Here is a 24,445-nt window from a genome sequence, read left to right as displayed (position 1 = left end):
TTCCCCAATATTGAGAAAATGTGATGTTTCTTGAATCGCTTGAAGCACAGAGCAGTGAAAAAGGAGTTAGAAGACACGAGTTCTAACACCGATTACTCCACTTACTAACGCTTTAGACTCGGGCTTGTCTTCTCTCAGATTCAGCTTTATGGGGTGCAGAAATATTTGCATACCCAAATATTTCAAATTCCGATGATTTAGCTTAAGAAACGATGTTTTGAAGGGATAATGATTACTACTGTCATCATCATTTGGGTAGGATCTAGTGTAGGTTAGAACATGCCTCTACAAAGAAAGTTCTCTATACTAACACTAGATAATGTTCAGATCATCCGTAGCAACAGTGCTTGGGTATTTTTGTTAGAATGGATTTTCTGCAAGGAATATATCCAATAAATGCTTTTTCTGGTATTTGTTCCAGTCCCAAGAATTCTCGACAGTACCTGATTATTCATCATAGCATTCAGCAAGAGGGTCCATGGTCACAAACAAAACTGGGCTCATACCTTCACATTTTTGTTAGATCCTAATGTACAATAGACCTATGAACTCCCTTTGGTCCTGGTAGAATTTCACTGACATGCACTTCTTTTTTTTTTTTTAATTTTTTAACGTTTATTTATTTTTGAGACAGAGAGAGACAGAGCATGAACGGGGGAGGGTCAGAGAGGGAGACACAGAATCTGAAACAGGCTCCAGGCTCCGAGCTGTCAGCACAGAGCCCAACGCGGGGCTTGAACCCACGGACCGCGAGATCATGACCTGAGCCGAAGTCGGCCGCTTAACCGACTGAGCCACCCAGGCGCTCCCTGACATGCACTTCTTGATGAAGCCTAGCTTGTAGAAGTTTCTCTGGTAAGAATGACATTTGTGACTTTAGGCGGGTCTCTGAATACCCACCAGGCCTCAGTTTCCTCAGATGTAAAATGAGGGATTTTACTTAGATGACCTCTAAGGTATACCTCTAACCTTCTGGGTTTCTATAGTGTTTTATATATCTTTCCTGGAAAATCTATCCCTGATTCTAAATTATTTTTTAAAACTACAAGAACAAAGATCTGGTAGGTTTGACAGAATGTGTGTTAATTTCCTTTTTCTTTTGCGTAAGTTAAAGCCTGTCATCTGACTGGCTAATTGTCCTACAACTGAGAAAACTCCTTAGCCAAAGAATTTTTACAATCAAATCCTACTGTAAAATTAGAGAGAGAGAGAGAGAGAGAGAGAGAGAGAGAGAAGCAGTATGATTTACTATGGAGTTTATAGGGCATTTTAATTTATGCTATGCAGCAGATAGTGGATATATTCATTCAGGTGGCACAAGTCTACATATCTGTCACTATCTCTGAAATGCTTGTCTAGCCATAATTTTACAGGTCCTTAAAAACAGAATTGTCACAAACTCCTCAGTTCAGCTCTCAACAGAATTTAATTGATAACATAGAATCCTGAGTGGCTGGCATGTGAGTGTCACCCAGCTATACAATTTCACAACTAATCAAGGAAGATGGGAATTCGAGTTGGCCTATTGTCTATTTGAATCTGTTTCTGGATGGAATCCAGCTGGCTCAAACGCAGCCCTGGAAAGTGATGTGGGCAGAAGATGGAAAAACATTTAAGCCAGAGAACCAGCACCTAAGATAGAGAATTGCCTGGCGGAGCTGTGGATTTGTTGCTGATTAGTTTGCTAAAATTTCTCAGTAACCAAAATGCAATTTTCTATCCCAATTGTCCTTAAAAAATCTATGAAGAGTAACAATAAATGCAAAATTGTACCTAATTAAGAGCTAATATTACATGACAAGATTTTAAGTGGTGACAGAGCACCTATGAGAAGTAATAGGTCTATCACTGGAATAGTTAGGGAAAGAAAGTTCCATGGAGGGAAGGGGGTTGATTTTTCTTCAAGGATGGGTGAAATCTGGAAATTCAGAAGCATGATGAGAGGACGCTGTCAGCCTGGAAAACAGTAGGAGCAAATGCTTAGGAGTGGAAGTAAGTGATGTAAATTAGCTGCTGCACCGGCTTCATGAAGAGCAGAAAGCGTATGTGGAAAGTGGGGTGGTTCTAGTGGGAAAGATTATGCAGGTCCTCGGATGCTGATGTTTTATTTAGACTGGGCGCTGTAGAAGGTTGAGAGATGGCTGTTTTAGGGTAAGAGCTGACATGGTGAACCGAGCGAAAGGGAGGTCGGTTTAACAGTGGTATGTAAGTTGAGTAGGAATAAGGAAGAGACAAAGAACAGAGCTCGATGTAGAAGCATAAGGTGATGCAGAATTGAATTAAAGTCCTTCCCCTTTTCCCCCACCATGCCTTCTAATTTCAAGAAGTCTGTTTTATTTATTCAGGCCTGTTTTAAGGAAGAGCAGAATTTGCCAGTAGCCGAGAATAATGTAATCTAGGTGGAGTGGGGAGAGGGCAAAATAAAGGCAAAGAGGTGGTGGGCAGCGTGCTCCCTAAAGGCTAACTGATGTGCTCAACATCACATGGCTAGTGGTAGCCAAGCTCTAGAACCCAGACGTCCGATGTTTTTTTCCACTGAACCACCCTGCCTCTTTTTCCTAACTATAATACTACTGCCATTATTCAGCAAATTTTATTTCATTGATAGCAACATTTGAATTCATTACTTGCTCAGCATGAAATATGATTGACCTGAACCAATGAGGCAGCCGAGTGGTGTATTCTAAGCTTCCACAGGGGTTATAACAACGGAAAAAACAATTGTAGGAACACCTCCAATTCCACTTCTGAGACTACCGTCGCGGTTGATCAGAATGGTAGATCAACAGTGAGAAACGAAATGGCTATTGAAAATAACAATTGCTATACGTGAAGCACAATACAGGGTATTTCTCTCTGCTTTTTGTCTTAATTTTTGTGTTAAAAAAGTGACTCTGACAGAATATATTTTGACTACATTGACATTTTCCTGGCTTCCTCTCCACTTAATCTTTTTTTTTTTTTTTTTTTTTTTTTTTTTTAAACACAAGGACCACACCTTTCTATTCAATATGTCTTTGTCTCTCTGAGGCAGGTCTGGAAGTTGAACATGTAGGAGTAGAATCCTGAGTTGAAGTCAGGATTTAGGTGGTCTGAAATTAAGTTTAGGAATAGCAGCTCATGTTCCATACCCCAATCTCCAAGCAAGCACACTAGCCCATTGACCTAAGGGGGTACCAGATGAAGAGATCTGACCTGGTATTAAGCTTGGCAGCTAAGCCCAACTTTTGTGCTTGCGGCAGATGACGTTTATTGATCTAACTGTGGCGCTTGTGTATTATATCTTTTCCCCTTGGTTCATTAAACGGGATGTCTCATGAAGTACCAATTAAATCATTAGCCATTAATAGCTTTCAAATATAAACTGGCTCATACCAATTAGACCATCATGCATGGCAACCGTGAATGAGAAATGGATTACAGGTGCTGTTACTTAGGCTGGCATTTCTCCCATAGGAACCAGGGAACATGGTTCAGAAAACTCAGTTGAGTAAAATAAAACAGGCCAAAGTCTTCATTAAAAACTTGAATAGCACCCAAGTCTCTTTTGAGGAACCGAAATGCTGTCACGTCTCCACAGGTCAATGCTATTCCCACTTATTTCTAGTAATAAGACTACATTTTAATTCTAAATCTTGCTGACTCAAGTAGTGTATTCTTTCAATCATGCTGCCCCCCAACATCTAGTGCCAGAGTTTGAAATGGAAAATACAGTTTTCTATTTCTAATAAAATTACACCTAATCCTGGAAACTATGCCCTGATTTAGTACAAAGAAGTGACTAAAACTCTTACTATTTTGAAGAGGGTCTTATTACGACTTATGTGGCTGAAACAAATAAAATAAAAGGGCAAAGGGAGAGGGGATAGAAAGAAAAGCAGGGGATGGGGAAACCTATCCCAAACCTTAAAATTAAGAATGATTTGTCTTTACGGTGAATGAAGAAGGGAGTGTCTATACCATTTGTAAAATAAGTCATTCATACATTCTGTGAAAAGGTTGTCCAACTCTTCTATGGTAGAATTTAAAGGTTTATGGACAGAAGCAACTCAAATATTTCATTTCTTCTTGCCTCTAGATTCCCTTTTAATTATATGTCTCTCTCCATCAGCATTTTCTTAGTTGGAAGAAGAGAATTATAGGTATTCTGTAGAGGTAGTTTGTTATTCTGACTTGAAAATTTATTACGTCCCCAGAGTTTAAGAACACTAGACTTGTTATTTGGCCAACCGTTTTCTTAACCTGAGAGAAGATCCTTTTGATCCAAGGAGGAATATGTTATTAAGAAAAATCACAGTTGTGCATTCCATCTTATGTATCACTGATGATCAGGAAATTCGATTTCATGTTTAAATTATAAAGTATTATAAAGTTATCCCAGGCATAGTTATCAGTTTACAGATAACAGAGAAACATTTATTCCACAACGACCATTGTTACTTTGGAAATTTAGAGTGCTGCAAAATGGAAATTCTACTTCCAGCACCCCCATTTTCTTATGTGGTGTCACCATTCCCCTCTTCCCTGGCTTTGATACATCAGTGTCACCTTTGTCACTTGTCCTCTATTTGACCAATCACCAAGTCGTTGATGCTGTTATTTTATCTCTTCATAATGTTTCCTACTACCCATCCTTTCTTCATTCTCAACATCATCACTGGGACTGGGCAACATTTTTTTTTTTTTTGTTTTGACCTTTGGTCTTTGTCTTGTTCCAATTGTCTTGTTGTCTCTCTTCTCTCTTTCTCTTTCTTACTTCCTCCTTTCTTGAAAAGCCTATTGCTTAAACTTCCTAAGGTACATTTTAACTATAAAGTTCAACTTGTATACTTGAGATGTCGTGACACATCTAGAATCTAGCTTAATGTAGCTCTGACGTGACATGCTTAATACAGAAGACAGAGAGTAGAGGTATCAGAGGACCACAGTCTACTCTTCTTCTCTCTTCTTTCCCTCTATCACTCCTCTTTTCTCCCTCTCTCCCTTCCCTTCTTCCTTCTCCTCTTTGTCTAGTGCCCTCCTTCATTGTATTCCCAAAGCGCATCTATACAAATGCTCTGATTCAAAATTTTGTGTCTTGATTTGAAAATGACATACCTGGCTTTAAGTCCAAGTCCTTGCTGAAGAGGAGCTTTCCACCATCTTGGAAAGATACAGCCCTGGGAATGCTTACTGTGGTCTAATCCCTGTGTTAAGCATCTTACTTTCATTATCTCACTTAACCTTTATAACAACCCTTTGTGGTAACCATATCTCCATTTTATAGAAAAGGAAACTGAATGAAAGAGAGGGTCAATAGGCCCCACACAGTTTGTAAAGGATAGAGAAGATTCACTGCTCTGATTCATCTGCTTATGATCTGGAGCAAAGTCTTGCCCAGCTAAGGTTCCCATTCCTCCAATAGGGGGCTCTGTTGATGTCCTTTTTATTTTATTAGACCTTAACAAGGGTTATTTAATCACCACATTCTTTGCATTACTATTAAACAATTGCTTGTGTGCATGTCTCCCCTCACAGCTAAATTAGATATTCCTTTAGGGCAAGGATGGTGTCCTTTATTATTTTGCATTCCTCTCCGCATTGGGACAGAAATGCACAGGAAGCTCTCAAATACATACAGAATAGACAAATTAACAAATCGATGGAGCTTTCTTAAGCCTGTTCCTTTTGGCTCTATTTAGATTCTATTTAGAAGGCACATTGTGGCCATTCCTTAGGGCATCAACTCAACGGCTAAAAAGTAGTTTAAGCTGTTTGACATTGAGTATATCCCCCAAATCTCTTTTACTAAGTATAGATATTATATACGAAAAAGATGGTGATAACACATGTGGAGACTTTAGGTGTCTCAAATAACAAATATTACATCACCTACACTTTTATTCATCTGCTATATTCAGAACACTTCTTTCTCTTAGCAGCATGAAGCTTTCAAGAGGAAAAAAGGATCACATGATTTGCAGGGGCCTCTTTGCTGGGATGCTCTTCTTATACATGAAAGTTAAAAAGCTGAAGTTTCAAGAATATCTGGATGCAATGCCAAGCACATCTGTTTACTCAGAACTTCTATTCAGGGGAAGATTGATTAATGGCAGGTGAAGGTTAAGGGGGAAGCTTTAAACTGGCAGGAAGTCTATTCAGAGGACATGTTATATTATAGAGAGGTGATTTTGGTGCTAAGCCATATTAGTGATATGAGTTTGAAGATAATATCCACAGGTGCACACTTCTAAATTAATTTAATAAATGCACACTTGGCATGCAGTTAATCTTTTCTCACCATGACTCTGGTATAGCTGATATCTTAGAAGAGTCTAACTTGCAGTTTTATTTTAAATTACTATAGCAGGTGTTATAACAACATACGTGAGCTACAACAACAAACCACAAAATTGGACAATAGACAAAACTCTCTGTAATTCAGATTTCTATTTTGTTTATTAGGAGTGTTCTAGTATATTGCTCAGAAAACTGGGACAGCTCTTAGGCTGGTATGTTTCGGGCTTCTTTCATCAAGGGAATGGATTCAGAGGGATTTTCTTGAGTTCTTGAGACAAACTTGGGTTTTTTATGAAGTGAAAAAGTTCATAGAGTATTAGCTTTATTCGCAGATGGGGAGAACTGTAACACAAGTCATAAAAAACTAGTCAGGGTTTCAGTTCATTGTAGCAACAGAACTAGTATCTAGAAACAGCAATCTGTAGCTGAACTAAAGACCTGGGCAATGCCAATGACAACAAATAGATTAAAACTGAGGAGAACACAACAGAAGCAAAAATATGTGAAGGTAGGTAAAAATCTATGTCAGAGCCAGTAGCTCACGAACAGAAAAGTCAATGATGGTAGTTTTATAACGTACTCGGATACGTGAGAAAACAAGTCCCCATCTGACTAATGGTACTCTTCTCTTACAAAAATGTCGAGGCTTGCTCATGTGTTTACTACCCAGATGGACGTTAGAATCCTTATTTTACTTTAAGCAGAGTCATCCGGGCTCTTGCCGGTTCCTGAACTCTGTTCCTACCACTAGCCATCTAACCTTGTGTGAAAATTTGATTAGTATCACACAAAATGTGGGGATTAATTTTGGGACACTTTATGTCCTACAATGAATTTTCTTTTTTCTTTTCTTTTTTTTTTTTTTTTTTTTTTTTACCCAGAAGCACAGTGTGTCTGTTCATTTCTTCAGCCTAGCAATTTAACATCAGTCTCACCCACTACAGTTAAGTGGTGACATGTCCCAGTCCCTGGGATTCACATTTTAAAACATGAAGAAATATGTCTCACAGATTTGTAGCTCTGTGGTTATAAAGAAAATCAGAGTATAAGATAAAGTCCTACCTTTGAAGGTGAAGTAGAGACCTCCATTTTTTTTTTAAATTAACAAGGTTTAACACATTGTTGTGCAATGTGTTAGTACAAAGATCATATACTTTGGGGGCAGAGGGAGCTAGTTTAACTGAAGCAGCTGAGACGAAGTCAAGCAACATAACTGTTAATGAAAGTTCTATGCACGTGTTTGCCGGGGATAGGGAGGGATCTCCAGAAAGGCCTCCTTGCCCTTTATGCTAGAGGAGTTTCTTTCCTCTCCCTGGCCTGGGGCAGGTGCACACCAGATGATCAGGCTTGGAAAGAATATCCTTTGATGTATCCCAGGATCCTGAAAACTGAAATTGAATGACCAGTGTCCACAGATATGTTTGGGAGGTGGCATTCAGTGCTTTGTTAGATAATTTCTCAGTGAGCTGCCCTTCTGGGGAAAGGACACAGAGAGTAGTCTCGATGTTTGATGGTGGGTGCAGTTTGGGAAGAGAACCGAGCTCAGGCTGATTGCTTCCAGCATTTTGTTAAATTTGCTTTGGAGGTGAAGGACAGCAAAGGTCCAAGCCCCTGGTTTTGTCTAAATGGTATCTCGCTTTACCAATTACTTCTGGAAGCTTGACCTGACTCCTACAATGTTTTGCCAAGTTATTATTTCTTTCTAAATAGTGGGCCAGAAGGAAGGAAGAGGAGCACATGACCCTTTGGTGAATTCCACTCCCTGCTGGGGTCCACCGCTCGGACCCTTTGTTCCCCCAGCGCCGCAGCCCAGTGCCTGCTCTTTATTATCCTTTAATGCAGGACCCAGGACTCTGCTCCTCCCTGCAAAGTGTATTCAACTGTCACCATTGTCCCCACAGATCCATTAACTCAGTTGCTCCATGCCAAAAGCAGCCACCCCTCCGTCTCCCTCTCCTACTTCCTCTGCCCTCCCTCTGTCTCCCTCTCCTTGCCCTCTCCATCTCTCCCCACCCCTCCCCGCCCCTGCTTTTGGTGAGAGTCTTACTCTCTTGATCTTTCTTCCCCTTCCCCCCCTGCTTTTGGTGGCAGAAAAGGCTACCTACAGACACACCGTAAATACATAAAATCAATGACTAACATAACTGAGATGAACACATTCACGCATCCTGGATCTATATCTGTGTACGCACCTATCAACCTCCTTTCTCTCCCATTTATTGCACATGCGCCAAGCCAGTGCTTTGTGCGTTTTCTCCACAACATCCTCAAGGTAAGTACTTCTGACTCTGTTTTACAGAGGAGGGGGCTGAAAGGCAAGTCACCGTCCAAGGCCACTCAGCTACTGAGCGGTGGTCCCTAGATTAGAACACAAGTCCACCTGAACTGAAGACTGTACTCTCCGGCTTTCAAAATCGTAGTTGAAATTTTATACCATGAGGGGCAGCTAATAGATGTAATTTCTACCATAGTTACAGAAAGCTGAAATAGATGGAGATTTGTCATTGTAATACTCAAACTTCATTTGGGGCAATAATTTCGCATTCTGTTAGGTGGAATTTGTTCTAAGCTACCCCAAAATACCACTCAAGTGTCATCATTTTGTTTTTCTTCTCACGGGGGGAGAAGACTCTTAGAGCTGGCAAACAGCTCTAAAGTGGGGTAACCAGAGAGAAAAGTGCCTTGGATGTTTGAATGTCCCTGTGAACTAGTCAACACACAACTATTAGTGTCTTCCGTGGGAAGTACAAGTAGATCAAGCCAGTCCCTGTCTTAGGAGACCTCCCCCTACCTGAGGAGTCAAGGGAAAAATGGCAAAATAGAAAACAAGATAAAATCAAGGCGGTCGTGCTAAGTGCAACCCATACGTAACGAATGGTCAGTTTCAAGGGAAGGAAAACATCCCTGGGAGATGTGGTAATCAGTGGAGGCTTCTTGGAAGGGATGGGACTTAAGCTGACATTTTTGAAGGATGAAGTTAGAGAGATGATGTGTGTTCTACACAGTCTCACAAACATAGAACCCGAAGGAACAGTGCCCGTGAGGGCAGACCCTCATTTTGCAGACAAGCTAGAAAAGTAGAGAGGTTGCGGTAAGAGAAGAGACCAGGAAGCAGGGATGGGGGGTGGGGATGGGGTTGGTGTTGGGGGCTGGGGGGTGAGTTGAACTGGCCACTTGGGCTGCAGGGAAAAGGAGGTTTGGCTTGTACTTCTGTAAGGATTTGGTGGAAGATGCTGTCAGAAAGTTGGGACCAAGGAACAGATGGCCAGCATGTCATGTGAACTTCATTCTGTGAGTAATGAGGGTCCATGTAGTAGTTCTCAGCTCAGAAATGCTTTGATGGAAGCAGAGTTTTAGGAAGCTCAGTCTGGACCGGTGGATGGAAGAGGGAAATGGAGGCAGGCGGACCAGATAAGAGGCTGTTGTAATGATCCACGTGTGTGATGCAATCATTGTACTGGAGCGGTGGCTGTGGGCCAGATGTGGGAGATGTTTTAAAGGAAGGACTCACAGAATTTGACGACAGATTAGCTACGGGGGTGAGGGGGCTATTAGAGAGAAAAAAAAAACCCAACAGGCTAATTCCCCTCCTTCCTAGCATATTGAGATAGAATTGAAAATATTTTAAATAGGAAACACATTTCAGGACAAACTTTTTCCAAAAATATCTTCTTTCAAACGCCTCCCCCTGCCAGGGATCTAACCTAAAGTAAAGGTAAATTTACCATATGACCATAGAATTAATTTCATACATGGGCTTCTTTTCCCTCAAAGTCAATAATGGTGATAAAAATAATAATCTATTTAGAGTCAGCACCTTAAACATTTTAATCCCCTTAAACATACTCCACACTCTCTACACAAAAATATTGTACAGGGAAAAAAGAACCAGATGTCCTGACCTGACCCACTGGTTGGCCTCAACCACATGGCAATGGGTGGAAAAGCTTAATACTCAGTGTCACAAAACTTGCTTTATAGATTCGTAATGTGTAAACCATTTTAAGTCTAAAATACAAAGGAAGCAAGCCCCTATGCATTCCCATATGGATATATAATTAGGAAAGGAAATGCAAAGTGTCACTCTTGACACTTGTCTCTACTAGTAACTATTACAATGGAAATGACCACAACAATCTGCCCGCAGTCACATAAATTTCCTTAGAAGTGAACAGAGAGGAGCCCTTTTAGTTCTTTGATGAAGGTTCCCACTCACAACTTAGCATGAGCTCAGTGAATATTTGGATTGATGTATGTTAGTTTTCCACTCGACCATAAAAATGGATTTTGCAACTTACTGAATCAAGCTTTCAGTTGGCTTTTCGCCTCTGAGATTCGTCACCTGACTGCGTGCCTAGATAGCAGGATGCATCAATAGTGCCAGTGGAGATCTGCACCCCCCGGGCCCCCCCCTCCCGATTCTGTTCCCCTTCACCAGGAGGGACAGCCTTGGTGCTCAAACACTTTTACAGCTGTTGCAATACTGATGGGAACTTCATGTGTGTTACCAGCGCAAGTGCTGTCAGGAAGAAACCAAATGTCAAACGGAGGTATGTAGAAGTCACCATAAATATGTCTCTGAATGTTTACCATCTGGAACCGTAGATTTAGATTTTGACAAGCAACTGGGATTGCCCCGTGGGCACTGTCTTCTAAGCAGAGCCTCTTAGCTGTGCTAAATAACTTCATCGTACTTTAGCCTTGTTGGGGGGATGGACACACCACTTTGCCTTCTCAAGGTGTGAATTTATTATTTCTCAACATTCCCTTTTTTGCTTCCATCCCGCCTAATCCTGCATGCAATGGGCTTTTGGGGGGGGGGGTGGGTTTCTTCCATATTGTCAAAGTCCTGGGCAGGCAGCCTGGTGGTCAGTCTGCGACATTAGCAACATATGCTTGTGGGGCTCCATGGCTAAATGAAACTTGCCTTTGTTAGATGCCATCACACCCATTTCCATCCTGTGAGCAGAAACTTTACTTTCTTCTGAAATACTTCTGTGAGAGTGAAAAATGGCATTGGTGGTCAGCACGATACCTGCTACACGCCGTGCGTGTAGTCCTCCTAATCCTAACACAACCCCAGATATCAGTTTGCCTTTCTGTCTTTATTTTTTTAAGCCCCGGTTCCATTGTAAAGCCAAAGTGGAATGACTGGAATTCCAGAAGACTTCAGCTTATGAACTTAGTCCTATTTGGGTTATGTAATATTGGGAACCGGATAATACTCAGTCGTCATAGCTGCCTGCTTATTTATGAGGATAATTTCGCACTGAAGGCTTTGAGACCAGAGAACACTGTGAATAACAACTACACACCATGCTGAAGTGTTGTTTTAATCAGAACTTTTAAAAAAGAAGATGAAATAATATAACTGGCTGCAAAAAAAAATGTATAATGCAACCTGAAACATAATTTTACAAGCATCTTTAGGCAGTTGAATGAGTACAAAAATCACAAAGCACTAGCCATAAATCCTGCTGTTCAGCCTATTAAACCGCTCCCATTTCAGAATAGCTTATATACAGTATTATTCATCAGATTTCTCACCTGCAGAGGGTAAGGACAGTGTTGGGTTTCTCTAGCAAATGTGAGAGTCCGGTAGACACAGGAACTCTTGAGCACCACAGGTATACGGACATGAATGTAGGAGGGCAAGTCTGTTAGAGTGCAGAAGAAGTAACTCATTGACTCCCCTAGCTCGGCCAAAAATTTTAAAAATGAAAATTTTATTTTTTGATCCCTGTAAAAATAAGGCGTCAGTTTGAAAGGCCTTTTTTATGCCACACATTAAACGTAGTGTATAAACCCCATTGTTTCATTCGGCTCAATTTAATTTTGGTGGGTGCTTTTGGCAGATTGGTCCCGTTAATAGCTACTCACATAGATGATGGCAACTCATTTTCTGTTGCTCCGGCACCGGATGACCATTCATTTCCAGTGACTAATTTATAATTAAAGCCTTTTTTTTCCCAATGTTTGTTTATAACCCAGCCAGAAAATCTATTTCCATTTAATTAACACTTCAGATAGCCTGTTTGAAACCTATAAATGTCGTGACTTTAATGATCCATCACAGAGATGCTACTTTAGTTTTCAATGACTTGTAAAACTTTCACAAACAGATCTGCAAATGAATTCCCTCCATCTGCTTCCCTGCAGCTGCAAGAGGGATAAACTCCGTTTAAAGAGCATTTTCCTACTTCCTCCTTTTCTGCTTTTCTTCCAGCTCTGAGCATTTCTGTTTTAAAGCCGATCTATCAGCTGCTCAGAGGGCAGCCTCTTCTCTCAAGGAGTTTTCAGTCGCCAAATTGTGTTAAAAACACTTGGGTCCGTCATAAATCAGACATAATGCATGTTTTAAAAATCGGGCAAGGAAGCATTTCCACCTCTGCCGGCAACTCAGTAATAGACTCTTACGGGGGGCTTTATAAAGTGAGGCGTAAAATGCAACAGTTCGAAAGTGAATTTTAATTCTGAAAGCTAAAATAAATGCTCTCTCGGCCTGACGCGTCCTTTATGAACAATCCGTAGCTCCCGCTTCGGGTAGGTAAGGAGGGCATTAGAGAGTACGAATGCCGCTCCAGAAGGCGTTTTCTCAGCTACACCTTCAAGAGCAAGGCATGGGGAGTGTTCGCTCTATAAAGACAGCCAAGCACCCAGCTCCTCACTGTTATCTGTCCACCGTACAATAGCAGCATTGATAGGAGAGCAACAACTGGCTTTGACAAGTGTGCTGTGCTAGCATTCCATTCAAAACTATGTTCAGAGAGAGAGGGAGAGAGAGAGAGAGAGAGGGAGGGACGGAGGGAGGGAGGGAGGGAGGGAGAGAGGGAGAGAAGCATTCAATGTCTTTTACTTTACCTGAAAAAACTGCCTTTCTTGTGGCTGCAGCAAATGAATTCCTCCTCTGCTTCCAAAGGCAAAGTAGCTCTCTTGCCCGCAACTCTCACTTGGAGAAGACCACACAGCTCCCTGCTCCTAATCCCCACTCGAATGTGATGACACACACTAACCCCAACCATCTGGTGAAACACGTCCTCAAGCACTCAGCACGGTGGTGTGTCAAGACGGGCTGCCCAATCCAATTGCTGGGGCTGGGTGTCTCTCACCGACTGGAGGCTGAGGGCAGGACTGAAACTGGAGGTCTGAGAACTCCCAGTCAAGTAACCTGAGATTTCAGAGAGAAAGGACGGCTATAAAGAGGGGAGGAGTGGGAGGTGCTAAAGAGAAGGTGGAGGGAATGAATTATTCCGGTGGCCAGTTGTGCGTTACTTTTCACAACTCCTTGTGCTCCCCCGGGGACGACTGGGACCCTCCCGGGGATGCACTGAAACACTAAAAATCTTTTCCTGGCCAACCTAGCGAGGGCAATCTTCTCAGTGAGGCACCCTCCCCGCACGCACCACCACCACCCCCAGGAGAGAAAAGATTCATCCTGCCATACTGATAAAGTGTTAATGTAGGAGCAGTTTGCACTGAAATGTGACATCTGCATTTTGAGATCTAAACTCCTACCTTCCTTTGATTAGATCATGGCTGCCTCCAACATTCCAGGGAGAAAGGGGGTGGGGGCACAGGGCTAAGAGCAGAAACTTGTCTATTCCCACGTACGGCTCTTCACCGCCACAGGCTGAACTTCAGAAATAGTCCACGAAAATCATTTTAGTTTCTACTCATGTAAAATAGCACGCACCCCCATAGATGAAGGTGGCTTTTTTAATCACTTGCTGCTTTCACAGACATCTCTTTGTAAAAGCACTTGGTACTAGAGGGCTGCACTCTGTCATTGATTATTTTTATTGGCTTCTAGTTAATTGCACCTATAATGTCCATATAGCTCAAGCAGCTCATTAACAATTTTGCTTTGAAATGTTTTCAATTTTTGGTCATTTCAGTGTCTCTTTCTTATGTGCATTTCTTTCTTACTTTCTTTTCTTTTTTCTCTTTCTTTTTCCTTTCCTTTTTTTTTTTTTTTTTTTTGAGTTCTCTGAACTGTTTTTACAGACCTAATTACTTCTTTGATAGCAGTCTGAACCAGAAAATGGCTATACTTGTTACAGTGCTTTAAGGACATATCTGGCAATAAATTAATTGCTACAAATCTCACCATTTAAAATATGCCATCAGACTTCTAAGGAATTTTGATAATCTGAAAAGGAAAATATGAGTTTGAAATATTATCAACTCCCTGACAGTGTCTGTGGGGAGCCAACATTTTAAATATTGCACCTTTTGAATTTCTTTGAACAGGGATGGGTGTGCTGGCATAAAAACCAGACAAAAAAACCAAACAAAACAAAACAACAAACTTTAGACTTACCCAAAGCATTAAAATCTAGATTACAACTGGCTATCTCACGTTTGGAACGCCAGCATCGCAAAGAGAATTATTTCAATAACTAGCAAAATTGACTTGACTGGCTTGTTTTTTTCCAGGAGTTTTTAATGTGATATTATATTAAGATACTTAAAAATTACTCTTGGTGTAATGTTTTGAAGTACAGAATTAAGAACTATAATTTTCAGATTGTGATTTTTTTTTTCCCCTGTAACTGGGCTATAGAAAAGATGAGGGGAAGAAAAAGAATTAGAGGTCGGAGTTCTGATTCATTTGCTTAATTTCTTCCCAGAAGTGATTATGAGGTGTGTGTTTCACAATATATACTATACGTACTACACCACTACTCTTAATCAGCTAAATCCAGATACATAATCAACACAGAAACCTTCAACAATGGCAAGTGGCACCACAGGGCTAAGACTTCCCTTGGGCACCATAAAAATTTTAATAGTGGCAATTATTGCGAGGCAATTTTTTTCATTAAAAAAAATTTTTTTTTCTTTTGGTTAATCCACCCAGACTCATGTCTGAAAATCTGGATTACCTCCACTGCATAGATTTTGAAGGCCCTGGAGACATTATTAAGGTAGTTTGCATTCTCTTAAACTGTAATTGAGTTACAAAAGTAAAACCTAAGAAACTATAAAGGTGTTGAATCATGTTTTATCAACCCTGTGCTTGTAACACACCTTCTGTAAGACATTCCCAAGTGATCCTGGCTCTGACCCACATTATTGTTGAAAGTGCCTTTTAACACACACATTTCTATTCTGTTCTTGATTGTAAATCTTTTCATTAATTCCCAGCTACTATTTCCCTTTTATTGATAACTTCAGCTATTTATACTACTTAAAACTTGCTGCCAAATAAGAAAATACAAGTTGAGCCATCACTCCTGCTCATTTGCTATGAACCTCATTCTTGCTCTGTGCAGTGTCCGTAAACATCACCTTTCAAAAGTATCATAACATGAGTCTACAAGGACACATTTTTCTTTGGTTGATGCTCTGAAATGCTTTTGTTAAAGAAAATCAACTCAAACAAAAACCTGAAGCCGGTGCTGTAGGATAAGGTCCCAGCTTCCCTCTCCCTGTAGCCCGGTTCAGTGCTCAGCAGAGCGTCAGTTTAGAAGTTAAGAATTTTCCATTACCTCTCTTCCTTTCTCCTTGCCATCTGCAAACAGTTTATTTTTTGAGGAAAAAAAAAAGTGAAATTGATTCTGTTTTGAAAGATCTAAACCTAAAATACGGCACATTCTAGAAGATGACAGTCAGCATTTGAATGTGATGTTGATCAGGGTGAGGTTGTGTGCAGGGCGATTGGCTTCCTCGTAAGAATTAAGTCAGGACACTCCTCAAATGAGAGATTAATTGTAGGTAACGGTGATATTGAAAAATAGCCCCTCCTATTCTGTTCCCACAGTTAAAATGTCCCTTTACTTATTAGCTCCAATTAGTTTCCATGGCAACCGACCAGCCCTTGTAAACCCGCACTCGGAGCTCCACTCATCTTTGTCTAGACTGAGCTCGCCACCCTTCTTCCTCCACAGATGGCAGTTTAGCTGGGTCTATATCTATATTCATATCTCTCATGCACACATCACCGGCACACGAGTGCCCACATCACTTTATGACCAGTACAGTGGTGGCCACGGGAGGATGGAAATGGCATTTGGTCCCCGAGCTACAACGTGTGCATCCACCGCCACACTAATTTTTCCCCCTCTTGGTTATTGTTTCTTCCAGCCTTGTTCTATTATCAGCTGTTTGCTGCTTGTAATTTCTTTTCAGGGAAGCCAATACAGTATAATAAAAACCTCATTAAACAGAAACACCTATCAGCCTCAGAGAAAGGCCTAAACTACCCCTTTTTGTTTAAAGAATCATTAAAGTGAAAAAGAAAAACCACTTGTTTGTCATGCTTGAAGAAAAGAAAACAAAGCCAACAGAAAGGTTTACCAAGCCAGGGGGCTAATACGAAGATTTAGTGCACTTAAGACACCACGGTGCTTTTCCCCCTGGTGCTGCCAGTTGGCCAAGAATCCCAACAGAAGCATAGTAAACAAATCATCAGTGGGGCTGAGAGGGCCGGCGGCTCCAGTCACTTGGCGGGAAGAAAGGTAACTGGGTCCTGAGGCATCCTGGCTGTCACAGGCTGCCCTGTGCCACGGGGCTGGGAGCAAGTTGGAGTCCCCAGAGGTTAGTGTGACCACAGAGGAATCTGATGGGGGGTGGGGGGAGAGCCATCAGCAAGCACTTGGAATTGCGAGAACGCGGAAAGTCATAAGCTCACGTACTTTGTGCTGATTTTACTTCTTTGGACATAGCTTGAATTCTGTATTATGCTGAGGTAAACCGTAAGAATTGGGAAGCCTCCAGCTGAGGAGCCAATCTTCTGTGACGACCAGGCATAATCTCTGTAAGAGAAAGTCAAAAGGGTAGCTAGCATTGGATCTCTTTTTTTTCCTACTACCTCTGCTAACCATCATCTTCCCAGCACCTATTTTGGCATACAAATAATGACCGAAAGAATAAGATTCCCCGATGCTGGTGAAATGTTTCATTCTTAAAATGGTTTCTGAAGTTGGCTTTGAGGTCATCTGTAAGTATCAGAAAAGAAAAAGTTCTGATCACCAATGCTTAATGTGATGGGATATGTGAATCTGTGAAGCCCCCTTTCTTTGACGGTAACACTGCCTTGGGTTTTTTCCTTTGAAGCAAATGACAAATGTCGTCTAAAGGCCCACAGTGCTAGCAATATGTGTGTGACAACTAGCCCATTACTATTCATATCATATGAAGTGTCTGTAGATGCAGAATAAATCTTATAATTTGGAACATCCTGCACTCAGGGCTACCCAGCTTCAGACGGTGACTTATTCTTCTTCAACTATACTTTACTGCCTTTAGTCACATTGAACCAAATCACTCTCAGAAAGAGAGAAGACACGATTGCTTGTTAAATGAAGTCACGTGCTACGCAACAAGCATCCAAGTTGCTCATGTTTTCAATGACTGCACAGCTATATCGGAGGTGGCACTGGAGCCAGTGGTAGCTTTCATGCCAGACAAATGGTTTCATCACTGAGGGGAAGTTCTCTCCCGGAAGCGCAAGCCTGCCTATGCCTAAAAGGGATATGTAGCTACACTGCAAATCATTTGGGGAGGCTGAAATGAGGCGCTAAACCATTTAGGACAAAACAGTAACTCTCAAATGGGATAATTTGGTGAAATGGAGTGGATTCAATGATAAATGCAGAAAGGATGCAAAACATTTTTACAAATCTCTTTTAAACCCATCTTGTAGAAATTGGTACTTGAGTATTGGGTATTAGTCCTCATTTGAACAGATAAATAAGTTTAGGAGACATAATATTAGGAAGTATGGGTATCAAGTGAGAAGAAAATGTGACTTTCGGCAATAAAAATCTGGAAGAAAGGGTGGAGGGTGTTTCAGATGGAGTTTATCCTAAACCCAATGAGTCAAATAATGATCTTTCATTCGTAATATGAACATTCCTGAGTTAAGGTATGTAGCAGGGGAAAAAGGTAGAAAACTGGAAGCAGGGATAGACATGAGAAAAGTGAAGCTCAGGGAGGATCAGGCTAATGTCCAAGTCATTGGTGGACAGGGAATGAACCCCAAGATTCAATCTATCAGATCGTGTATTTTTCTCTCAATAGCAACATGCACTTTTATTAGGAACAAAATTAAGAACTGCAAAGATTCTCTTAAACTGGAGTGATTATGTTTCATTGGTGTTGCATTACAGAATTTGACAAGTTGCTGTGAGTTCAGAAGCATAAAATATCTTTGTCCATGCAGCATTTCTTCTTTAAGCCACTATAGTGGCTTAGCTGAGAAATGTCAGGCAAATGTAATTGTAAACGCAGCACAGCTCTTCTTAATAATTATTGGATAATATAATTTTTCTTGTGTCCCTGCTTTATTGTAAAAAGTGGGCTAGATCCAGGGCACATATCATCTAACTTTCTTACTTCCATGTATTTTTTTTTTCAATATATAAGATTAAAAACTTGGGAATATCTGAGTGAGATTCACGTTATATTAATTTTGAAAGAAATGGACATCAGACCCCGAACTGAGAATTTTCCTAACTAGGGCCATACGGCAGTCCCTATGTCCCTGTTATTTGCCTAATGTCTAGGAAATTAATGAAGAGGGACCGTAAAACCTTGGTCTGCGAGCATAATTTGTTCCCGAAACATGCTTGTGATCCAAAGCACTTGTATATCAAAGAGAATTTCCCCATGAGAAATAACAGAAGCTCAGATGATTCGTTCCACAACCCTAGAATATTCATATAAAAATGATTACAGTGCTGTAATACAATACAAAGTAATAAAGAAAATACAAAATAAAGAGAAAAATAAATTAACGAGCACTTACTTTTGAAAACTTTTCTGGCTATTGTGAGGGAGACAAGAGAAAGGAGGGGTATCGTGTAGGACGACTTTCACTGTCACTAAACAGAATCACTGCTATCTATTGGCTCAATGGAATCTTTTTCTGCATGGGGGCCATTGTATATACTCATATGGATGTTGACTACAATACAGTATTAATAAACTCTTGTCATCTACTGTATTTAATGTAACTGGCAGTAAGGCAGCAGAAGAAAGGGCCTATACTGCAGGCAGCCTGACCTAGTATGAAGGAAACATTCCTAAGCTTTCTCTTGTATGGAAAAGCCAAGGGGTGTCCATAGGTGCTTTGAAGTGACAAAACATACACTAATGCCAGTTTTGGAAGATCACTGGGCACCTTCCAACGTTTGGAAAGATCACTGATTTCTGTCAAACACCGCTGCCTGAGACAGAGCATCTGAGCATGGGAGAGGATCACCCACAATCCCACAGCAAGGGAGAGAGAGAGAGAGAGAGAGAGAGAGAGAGAGAGAGAGAGAGAGAACCATTGGCTCAGTTGTGATGATGTGGCGTTCTGTGTCACACATACTCACATTGCAAGACATCTCTGGTTTCTCAAGTTAAAATTTATTAGAAATGTTTGCTCGTCTTGCAGAACACTCACAGAACAAGATTCTTGCAATCCAAAGTTTTACTGTATTGGCTCTCAATCAGGATCCTGAGTTCATTCTTCTCCTGATATTTACTTAAAAACTTAAAATGCAAAGGTAAGTCATAGATAAGTTTACAAAAGAAAAAAAATAGTGGCAAAACAATAATCACTGAACCAAAACAACAGAAGACAATAGAAACATGTATACATAGCGCACAAGTAATATCATTAAAAAACGTTAGTGAAAAAAAGGGGACCGGTTTCCTTCTTTCAGGACCCGAAGCCAATCCATTTTAAAACCGTAAACTCTTTGGGAACAGAAACTTGTCATATTCATTTTTGCATCCTTTCTGTCTAGAACTTAGCACAGTGCATTTACATAATAGATCTTCCAATCTATTTCCAATGCTACTGGATTGCTTGTCTTGCTAGAATTTACAGGTTCAGCTTGAACAACGCAGCTCAGCTTGTTTGAGGAGATTAAGCTGTTAGTTAGCACTAAGGCCCTTACTTCTGACTGCATAACTGAACTGTGGAGTCCATAACTGTTCAAAAGCAGAGTATAGTCCCTTGACACACTGTCCTCCCTCATTGTAAGGAAGGTAATCGTGTTCTAGTACTCACTTAACACTACTGGGAAGTAAGTACTCGGGTAAAAATTTCTAAGTAACAGATGGAAAACAGCTGCACATTCATTACCATTATAGTCTTTACCAAGAAACCAGAGCTTACAGATGTTAATAAAAAAAATGTTCATTTCCATGAACATATAGTTCTTTTAATGAGCAGCAATCTTCAGTTGCTTACTCAATGGACCGATGTAATTTCTACAAGCTAAATAAAAGCTTGGATTTTGTTAGATTGTTTAAGAAAGATAATCAACAAATTGACGTTCTTAACCTCTCCTTATGCTAGTCTTTCTGATTCATCAGACACTAGGACATGCACAACTGTACAAAATAGAAAACTCCACTTCCTTTTTTCTCTTGATGGTTGTAAAATGTGGTTTGCTTATTATTTTGACAACCACAATTTCTTTTGCATCAGCTAAGTTGCCTAGGAAAACTGTGGAAAGAGCAGTCACAATATTTTTGCAGTTGATTTTAGAGGCAGATTTGTCAAGCATCTTCTGACAAATCTCTTTTAAAAAAAAATAGGACACCTCTAAATCAGTGTTAACTCTTTCATAGGCTAAATAGCTCTTTCTGGTTTAGTGTAACAAAGGATTTGATTTTGAATGTATAAATCCTACAAACTAAAGTTGAAATTGTTTATTTCTTGTTCTAATTAATTGCTTAACTGCTTCTAACACTTTAAAGGTTTATTACCATAATTCTTATTTATTTTGAAAACAAATAGAATTAATTACAAAATCTATTCTCTGAGAGGATTTTTTTTTGTATTTTATTTAAAAAATTTATTTAAATTCTCTTGGTAAACCTTGAAAGAACAGACGTATCTTTTAATTTAAAGATAATGCTCTTTAGTCTTGCCTTCCCTTTCCCCACCCCCAAACTATCTTGTAAAAAGGACTGTTCCTTCTTCTAAATTCTTACCATAATAAAAATAATAATGGCTAATAGTCTTAGAACATTCACTGTTAGGTAGGCTTTTAATATATTCACCCTGGTTAACTTAATTCACCATTACAATACTGCAGTAAGGAAGCTACTATTATCTATATTTTACAGACAAGGGGAAGTTTAGAAATATAAAGTGCTCTGCTCAAGGTCAAACATTCAGTAAGAAGTAGATTCTGGATTTGGACTCCCACCTTTAGAATTTATATCAGTAATGAATTTGTTCTTGTTTCAACTCCCTAGTTCCTATTTATGAGAATTTTAAGGTGGTAAAGTCATTCATCAAAAGTCTCTCTCCCTTTGCTACAGGTGCCCTGACCTCACTTTTTTTTTAATGTTTATTTATTTTTGAGCAAGAAAGGGGGGCAGAGCAGACAGAGGAGGGGACAGAGGACCCGAAGCGAGCTCTGTGCTGACAGCAGAGAACGGATGCGGGTCTTGAACTCAGGAACTGCGAGATTATGACCTGAGCTGAGATCAAAAGTCTGGTGCTTAATAGACTGAGCCACCCAGACACCGCCCCCCATCCAGACACCATGTTTATGTGTGTGTCTAAAAAGTATAAGGATACCTTCTACAAGGAGAGGTTTTCTGTAAATGATAGAAACAACTCGCCATTTTTGCTCTGAAATGAGAGACACAAATGACCCATATAGAAGAACTTTCTTACAATGAAATCTGTCTCTTACATCCAGGGGGAGGGATCTGAGGCCCCCCACTTCTCCAACCCAAGCACATGGGTGCACTTAGGACCCAGAAAGTGTTCAGGTTACATTAAATAGAGTTGTGGCACTGTGTACAATTGCCTTCCCTGTACCAGATTCCTGATCAGCTTTCATTCTTCTAAGCCTCTGTATCTTTTGCAGGGCCTAATAGTGATATACATTTGATTTTTTAAAAAAAAAATATGACAAGTAATCCCCATGGCAGTCATGAAATACCATTTTTAATAAATCATTTTCAATTCTTTTCATTAATCCCAGGGGAATTTTAATTGGCATGCATTACTTTCTCAGGACAACAACATACATGATTTTCTGATGCTTCATTTGAACCAAAAGTGAGTTCTAATCCCCGAAAGATGTTTGATAATAGTTGCAACCACTGTGAACTCAATTATGGGATTAGAAATTAAATTTAAAAATAGCCAAAGGGTAAATGTAAAGAGTGCCAGCATTTTTTTAAAAGACTATCTAAGGTTTTCATTCCCCGCCCCCCACCCCAGGAATGTTTTTTAAACGGTTTGTTAAAATGTTAAAAAAAGAAAACTTGATATGGTATGGGATCTTCCATTTTTATTACCTGGCTGTTTGAGTCCTAGGAAATTGATTAAACGTGCTCATTTGTTTTATAAATATCTCTTCAGTGAAATACTTCATTTATCACAGACTCCTTTATTGACTTTTTTAAGTTTTTCCTAGAGAAGATATATCAGAACCTTGATTTTCAAAGTGCTTCATGCACTTGGCAATGGATATTTTAGCACTCGGCTCTAAAGTCATTAAAAAGATACTTTCCACAAAAAATCACTCGAATAAATTTAGAGTACTTTTTTGAGATGGTAATTCAAAATTAAATAAATCTGAAAGACGTTAATTCAGGGGAAATCTGTTTTTAGAGTAATGCCCCCTACAGGACATCTACAGTAGAAAATGCCACAATGTCACTCTAGAGAAGCTAGCAGAGGGTAGTGTTCCAAATCTCTGTCTTCCATCAGCTTTTAGAACAGAAATGTCAGCCAAGCATTTGCATTTTGTTACTCTGGAAAGCAGTAGTTTTTAAAAGGGGCCACTTAAAGCGTTTTATTATTGCTTTAAATGCTACTGTTATCTGATATTTACGGTATTATGTAATCATAAATATCAGACACTAAACCCAAAGTTTGCCATGGCTGCAAGGCAGGCAGTCGATATGGAAAAAAATTTAAAAACTCATCAAGGCTCTATCTATGCTGTTTGAGTCTCCTGAAAATGAACTCAGTATAATATCGAGCTAAAAATAGAAGCCCAGTCTTCTGGAAGAGGGGAGGAAGATTGTTTAGACAATTTTTAACCTAACAACATTTGGTGTCTAAAACTCACCCAATACCAGGCACTGTAAATCTCACCTTGGATAGCTCTGAGAATCCTTGCAAAAACCTTGGAACTGTATGTATAATCTGAGGGTTATGAAGTGGAAATTCAGGGGAACTGAGCCTAACAGAAACTCTTAGCCGTGTTGACCTCTCTCATATCTGAAATTCCTCTGATGGAGATTCATCTGGTTTAATAGGTGTGGTTTTAAAAACAAAAACCTCCTGCCCTTTATTCTTCAGAGAAGAAATTTGCCAACTCACGAGAGGATATTAGAGCTTGCATGGGAGGGCGCTTCTGGGAGCGTGGTGTGGGAGGGCTGGTAGGAAAGAAAGACATCAAATCACATCTTCCAAAGCTGTGCCTAGAACGGACCTTTTACCAAGCTAGGAAGCGACATTCCTCAGTACTGCATAATGTGGTTACAGTACACATCAGTTGGGCCCTGACACTTGTCTCCAAGATAACCACACTGTATCATTGGGAAAAAATGTCTTCTCTCGGCTTTCTTTTCTTCTTTCGAACTCGCCTCTTCAGTGGCTCTTGTGGACCCAATTCAGCAGCCCCCTGCTAGTGATAATACTATGAAGAAAGATATAAAGTTGAAGGAAAGTGTCCATCATATGAGAAAAAATGAGACGGCCATCACCTAATACATCCTTGTGGTATACACTCAGCGTGGTATATATACTTCCATTTGAAACTTTATGCTTGCAACCCACAATATATAAAATATAAAAAACTCATTCTATGATTATAAGATTTGTCAAAAATAGTAATTCCTAGGGGTGCCTGGGTGAGTCAGTCGGTTAAGCATCCGACTTTGGTTCGGGCCATCATGATCTCACAGTTCGTGAGTTTGAGCCCCATGTTTGGCTCTCCACTCTCAATGAGGAGCTGCTTGAGATCCTCTGTCTCCCTCTCTCTCTTCCCTTCCCCAGCTTGTGGGTGCTCTCTCTCTGTCAAAAATAAATATCTTGGGGGATGCCTGGGTGGCTCAGTCGGTTAAGAGACCAACTTCAGCTCAGGTCATGATCTCGCTGTTTGTGAGTTTGAGCCCCACATTGGGCTCTGTGCTGACAGCTCAGAGCCTGGAACTTGTTTCAGATTCTATGGCTCCCTCTCTCTCTTCC

The 24,445-nt window shown here is 40.3% G+C and overlaps 1 protein-coding gene across 1 annotated transcript in view; it reads right to left on the bottom strand.

Annotated features, from left to right (window-relative positions):
* The window catches only part of SULF1 (sulfatase 1), a 176,963-nt gene extending 163,291 nt beyond the window's left edge, over positions 1–13,672 (bottom strand). Inside the window, exon 1 of the mRNA XM_042973037.1 lies at positions 13,141–13,672. The gene's annotated coding sequence lies outside the window, so the exon portion shown is untranslated. The remainder of the gene's footprint in view (positions 1–13,140) is intronic.
* Between the last annotated feature and the right edge of the window lie 10,773 nt (positions 13,673–24,445).

This window comes from Panthera tigris, chromosome F2 (assembly GCF_018350195.1).
Source record: "Panthera tigris isolate Pti1 chromosome F2, P.tigris_Pti1_mat1.1, whole genome shotgun sequence".
Lineage (NCBI taxonomy): Eukaryota > Metazoa > Chordata > Mammalia > Carnivora > Felidae > Panthera > Panthera tigris.
The sequence above is the reverse complement of the archived record's forward strand: the minus strand, read 5'-3'. Positions and strand labels throughout refer to the sequence as shown.